Genomic DNA, 6,837 nt, shown 5'->3' with positions numbered 1-6,837 from the left:
CACAGGCTTGGAGCAGAGAACGGTGCGGGGAGAAAAATCACGTGTGAGTTGTTACTGCTGGACCCCAAGGATTCTGCTTTCCCTGCCCCCTCCCCCACGCCCTCCCTCCACTCCCTGGCCCTGCCCTCCTGCTCTCTCCTCACTCCTTCCAGAGCCCAAACCCCCAGCCCAGCTGCAGGAACAGCAGCCTGGCACTCCAGTCTCCTCAGCTCCTGCACCACCACAGCAGCTCTGGGGATGCTGGAGGGGGGCAAGGCCGGGAAGTGGGGGTTTGGCTTTGCTCAGGGTATGCCAGAAACGTGCTAGAGGAGGGTCACAGCCCCAGGGCAGAGGTGCCCTCTGGCAGGGAGCAGACACCCAATCCATGGTCCACGGAGGCCCGGAGCAGCCCCCACCCTGGGGACAGGACGGGAGAAGCGAGTGGAGCGGGAGCTGGGATTTGGGCTCAAGCCCATGCTACTGGGGCCCGGGGCAGAAAGTGGGGGAAGTCCTGGGGGGAAAAAGTTGGTGACTCAAGGCCACTGAGGAAGGCTGCAAGGGGATGGGGCAGTTCCTTCCATCTTGGCCTGGACTGGTTATGTAAAGAATAGGATCATTGGCTCTTTATTGTTGTCGCGTCAATAGCCAAGCATTTTTCATCTCTGAGCTGAAGCCTCGGGGGTCCCTGGAGTTCCCAGAAGGTCGCAGGGTAGAAGGTGGGAGGCTGGCGGCTTAGAAGAAGGAGGAAGGGAATCCTCGCTTTCCTCTGCCCAGGAGCTGTCACACGGAGGGCGCTGCAGTGGGGACTCGGCAGCTCCCACAGTTGCAGGCCCGAGGAGAGGGATGGGGCAGGGAGGACTGTGCCTTCCTGATGGATGAGCCCTGGCAGCAGCTTCAGCAACCCTACTGAGGCTGGGGGGGCCCAGGCTGGGCAGAGCAGGGTCAGACTGAGGCCGGGTGGATGGAGCTCCTGGGATCCGAGGCTTCATGGCAGGGGGTGATCAGCAGGGGCTGGTGGGTGTCAGGGTGTGGCCCAGCAGCCACCTCATGGAGGGAGGAAGACCAGGGCCCCGTGGGGGAGGGGAGGCTGTTACGCTCCCGGGGGCATGGCAAGAGGGAACCGTCTCCAGTTGTGTTTCTCATCTTTGTAAAGGACTGAAGTTCCTGTGTGTCTCCTGGGTGCACGTGGGGGAGGAACGGGGTTGGAATGTGGTGTGCAAAGGAGCAGATATTGCTTTTTTTGTCACCACCCCCTACCTGGCCTCAAACACACACACACACACACCTTCCTTTCATTTTTTTAAAAATAGAAATCTAATTTTCACGGAAACCTGGCTGTTTAGGTAACTGGAGTATCTGAATTTACAGTCTTGTGTGCAAATAATGTCCCTCCACCCACCCATTTCTCCAGTGTCCCAAAATACAATGTATAAATTCCCACCTGCTCAGAAGCCCAGAAAGTCCACTCTATCCTATTCAAGTGCCCCAGCACCACCCCCCCACACACCTTATATGTCCAAGAGTATGGGGGTGGGAAGGGCCTGGGAGCAGCCCTGCCTGTCCCTACCTCCCGCGGAGGAAACCGGGATCCTTGGAGGCTGGACACGCAACCACAACCAGAGACAGTCACTTATCTCCGGTGAGTGTCCAGCCCTGGAGAAAATTTGCTTGTGCCTGAGTTGGGGGTGAATCGGGTAGGGAGTGAGTGGTAGGCGGTTTTGGACTTTTGTGAGAATTCAGGAAGTTGCTGCCACTGTCCTCTCCCTTTCTGGCTAGTTCTAGAATCCGTGTCTTGGCACGTGCCTCAGTTCCCAGAAGCCCCCCCCCCCCCCGCCAAGTATCTGGGGTCCTGGGCACTTGCCCAGCTCACCGGCCAGGACCAGTGGGTCTCATCCCAGCAAGGAGAATGCTGGCCAAGATGCTTTCAGGATTTGAGGCAACAGTGTTGGGGCCTGGCCAACAAACAGACAGCTTGTCAAAGCCGCTGCCCCCTCACTTCATAAATTCCCCTGCCATTTCCCAGGGATACCTTGAGTCTGACCTCGGTGCAGGGAGCAAAGTTCTTTCTTTGTCTCCTAATAAACAGCCTCGGTGATTGCTGGCGTCCAGCTGTTCTTTGGCCCTGTCGGCCCCACCTCCACTCACCCAAGATGCCCTTTCTCCCTGTGAAGTCTCATTAGCGGGAGGCTGGGGCCCAAGGCAGGGCTCTTGCCGCCCCCTCTCCTGATTAGTGCAATCATCTCTGGCCAGCGTGACGGCCTGAGCTTCTCCCAGGAAGCCTGTCTGCAGAGCAGCTCCTCCGAGGCTGCTGGAAAACCCGGTCCTGTGTCCCCAGAGTGACAGGGCATTTCTGTCCTGCAGTCAGTAACCCAAAGCGGGCATGGGTCTGGGGGATTCCGGAGGGCTTTACAGGACCTACACAAAAGCAGCTACTGATGGTTCAAATCCAGGAATGGTAGGTGGTGCCTCCTTCCTGAAAGTTCCCCAGGAGGTGTGCCTCTGTGTGTCCAGCCCTGTCCCTGACACAGCTCTCTCCCCACCTGAAGTTCAGTGCAAAGCCTCAATGGGTGGAAAAATCTCATGAAGGAACTTGGGATGAACTTCTCAGGGGGGGTTTTTCCAGAACATCCAAGTAGGCAGCTGGATTTTAGACTCTTCTCTGTCCTGGTCCGCCTCTCCTGTAGACATCAGTCTGCAAAATGCAAAGTGCCTTCTACTTCCTCCTTCTAGAAAGAGTTGTGTAGCGGTTACGAGTCAAAGATCCACAGTCAGTCAGGCCTGGGTTCAAATCCCGGTTCTGCCACTTACTTGGGGGGCACAGGGGAAAGTTTCCCAAGCTCTCTGAGCCTCAGTTTCCATTTCTGGAGCATGCAACTTGTCATCTGGGGATGACAATTTTAGTGCTGGTCTTAAAGTTACAAGGAGCATTATAAGAAAGAGTGCATATAAGACACACAGTATTAGCGATTGTTTCCCTGAGGACAGTGGAGTCTCAGGGAAGATTTTGCTATTCTGCATGGGCCAGGAATTATGTACTTTTCTTTTCTATGCAGGCAATGCAGCATAGAAGTCCCAAAAAATGGCCCAGAAAGTTCGCTTCTTTTTAAAGAAGACATGCAGGTAGGATGTCTCTGGAAAGCAACACAGCCTTGGTAATACTGGCTTGGCTGTCTCCAGGAAGGGGAGCTAAGAGTGACAGGGGCAAGAGGAAGACTTTCCAATATATATCCTTTTGATTCTTTTTGTTCTATGCCTACGTATAAAACCTGTTTTAAAAATTAATAAAATCAATCAAAAACTTATTAATGTTAGAAAAATATAAAAGAAGACACACCAGAAAAGACGTGCCTCAACCTTTCTTAATTCTTGAGAGCTCAAGTGTTTGGCTCCCAGAGTTAGGCAAAGGACCGTCTGAGGAGAGAAAGTTCTGGGGGTACTGGATTCAAGGCCATGGGGAGGCTGTGTGTGTATGATCGGAGTAATTTCTTCTGCTGGTTATTTTTTCACCCAAGTGCTTTGTCTCAGCACCTCTTCTGAGAACTGGACATGAATCCTCTATACTTTTCCCCATCATATTTTATATTAGCCTAAATCATTTGGATACCTGTGTCTCCTATTACCTTTAAAGCTCCTGGGGACAAAGACCATGGCTCATTCACATCTGCAAACTCTAGAGTTCCTAGCTCAGTACTTAGAATGTAATTAATTCTCCATCGGTGTTTGCCAGTGCATGAATGCATGAGTGAGTGAGTGAGAGAGTAGCTTCTAGGCTTCAGAACCTTCTGGATGGGCCCTGGTCTGCCCTGACTCTTTGGACCTCAGTTTTCCATCTGTAAATGGGGATGGTAATTTCTCACCTAGGCTGTCCTAGGGGTTCCCAGCGGCCCTATTGGTCTTGATGGATGTCCAGTAAATTTGGGCAGTGCTGGCTCTCCTTTGAGACCTCCTGCAGTGGTTTGCATACAGACCTTGCCTTCTGAGCACTCCCCACAGGACTGCTCGATCTCACAGTCATAAACTTAGCTGGACACCTTGGAGCCTATCACCCCCAAGCACAGAGAAGTGACCCTAAGCCCCCTCCCACAGCACTGTGCTCTTCCAGAAAGCCTGCCAAACCATCCACTCTCCAGTGGGCCCTTGATGCAAAGACTTCCTGTCCCTGCCCTACCTGCTGAGGGTGTCAGGGCCTCATGCTTGGAGGTGGGTGCTGTGAGGGGCTGGTCTGGAGGCCTTTGGGGAGCACCCACCTCTGAGCAGATTAATGCCATCGTCCTGAAATGCCAACCTCATATTCTTCCTTCCAACCCCCTCCCATTCCCAACTCTTTGCTTTTCCTCTCCTGTTTTCCTCTGCTCCCAAATTTCACCCAGCTTGAAGCTGCAGACGGAAGAGGGGCAGATCAGAATGCAGGTAGAAGAGGAACTGGGGTGGGCAAGGAAAGCACCACCAGTTCTTTCATGGACCACCCATCTCTGGCCCATCTTCTGGTCCTGCTCCTAGTAGGTTGTAGGTTATAGTGAGTGAGAAAGTGTCCTTTTTATACTATGAGTCATTCTGCTGCATCCTCCTATCTCTGTCCCTAGGAGGCCTGCTGGAATAGGGGTCCTGCAAAGATTCTTCTGTAAACACAACTTGTCTGGGTAATGGGTATGAAGGTCTTAGACTTTGGGTCTACAGACTCCATTCATTCCACCACAAATGAGATCACAGTCTTTCTTTCCCCATAGTACAGTACCTAAGGAGTTGGACATTGTGGGGTTGGGGGACAGAGTACAATGTCACCAAAGTTGGGACTACCACCAATATAGGGCTATGTCTTTTGCTTTCCCAATCACAGAACAAACTCCCCATATCCCCCAGAGTAGCAGAGACCCAGGGTGAAAGGAACAGCAGCTGGTCAGAGTGCTACACCCTGCACCCGTAGCTTTGCCCTGGCAAGTCCCGTCTTCCTTTGCTTCACCTCTATCTCTCTGGCCATCCCCAGCCCTGGCCAAAGCACCTTCAGATTTATGTGGTGCTATTTACTGGCCCTCTGCCAATTAGTGACACTTTGAAACTCCCTTATATGACACACTGCTGCTCTGACAATAAACAAGTCATTAGCTGGGTCGGAGGGCAGCCTTCCAGCTGGTTTTGATTCATTGTTTCTGAACCGGCTCAAGAGGCTCATTAAGATGCAGGGTCCCCAGTCCAAGGCTCAGGAAACCCCAAATGCTGGAGGCAGACAGGTTTCTGGCACCCAGGCACTGGGTCACGGTGTCATCTGCTCTCCCTCAAGGCCCTGTGAGGCTCATCACCCTACCACGGGAGGGGTGCTAATTGCCACCACAGTCTCCACCCCCATTTCCTAAAACACAGACTAGGGCAAGGAGGCAGACAGACTTGAAGGAACATCAGGGAAAGATGAAGGAGAGGATTAGGTGCTGGGAGGAGAGTTAGGGGGAGAAATCAAGCTCCAGTGGGTAATGGGGGGTGGGCAAAAGATGGGAGACCTGAGAGAGAGCCAGGAGAGTCATGTCCACTTTTTGCTCTTAACTTGTAGCCTTCAAAGCTGTCAGACCTGGACAGGATCTTGGGATCTCCAGGCTTTCCCTCCACCTCCATTTACAGATGCAGAAGTCAAAGCCCCAGGAAGGCAAAGTGACTTTTCCAAGCTTACCCAGCTTCAGACTAGAATCAGGTCTAACTCTTGTTCCAAATCTCAACTTCTGGCCCTCACTACTTCCTAGGAAAGAACCCGTAACTCTGATCCCAGGCTAGTCCTTCCTTCTGCCTTTCCTCCTTTCCCCTCTTTCCTTTGATCACCTCGCACACCCCAGTGGCTTTCGGGATTCCCCATCCATGAAGAGGTTGCATATGGATATCTAAGGATGTGGTGTTTGAATGGATATGTAGGCAGCTTGTGACCGAGCACTGTAGGCATGGTGGGAGAAACAAAAATGAATCAGACAGGATTTTCAAGGAGTACTTGATCCATTTGCAAAAACTCACGAACTAGAATACAAAGCACGGTGAAAAAGTGATCAGTGAGCAATGAAGAACTTAAAGTCTGAATGGTAAATCCATTAGTTGAAGTCACAGTGATGGTGCCATGGGGGACATCAGATTGGATGTAGCCCTAGGCACAAAGGACTGTAGTCTTGATGCCAAAAGGGGGTCAGGGGGCATGATCTCTATTTGATGAGAGGCAGTGAGCTAAAATTGAGACCTCTGCAAAAACTAGGACCCTGTGAGGATGTGCACTCCGGAAATCAGGACTAGGAAACTAGTCCTCACAGGCTCAGGATAGTGACAATTATGCTTGTCCCTTCTGGGACTCTGAACAGACAAAAGGTATCCTGTAAGAAATAGACACTCCAGGTTTGAACCATATGTGATGACAATGTCTAAATGTGCACTGAGAAATTAATGTGAAAATAGGTCCCAGACCAGTAAAAATCACGGGATATGACGCAGAAGGAAATGCGAAACTATTCTGGAAGAATGCACCTCATAGCAACAGCATTCTCATGGCAAAATATAATTCCCTTTGAAGTTACACTAACAATAAAAAATTACAAACCACATAAGGAAATGATATGCCATTATGAAAAGTCAGCAGACATATCAAACTGGTTTAGTGTACCAATAACATAAAAGAATATAGCAATCTGAAAGAGACTTCAAAATAACTTTGTTTGAAGTGATTAAAGAGATTAAAAGGAAATAGAAACTATAAAGAAAGCATAGGATATTTTGAAAAAGAATCTGCAAGTTTGTAAAAAAAAAAAAAAAAAAAAAAAGCCAATAGAGCTTTCTAGTCATTGAAATAAAAGCTCAATGGATGTGTCAAACAGCAGATTAGACAGTACTGAACAG

This window comes from Choloepus didactylus, chromosome 6 (genome assembly GCF_015220235.1).
Source record: "Choloepus didactylus isolate mChoDid1 chromosome 6, mChoDid1.pri, whole genome shotgun sequence".
Lineage (NCBI taxonomy): Eukaryota > Metazoa > Chordata > Mammalia > Pilosa > Megalonychidae > Choloepus > Choloepus didactylus.
Note: the sequence above shows the minus strand (reverse complement) of the source record.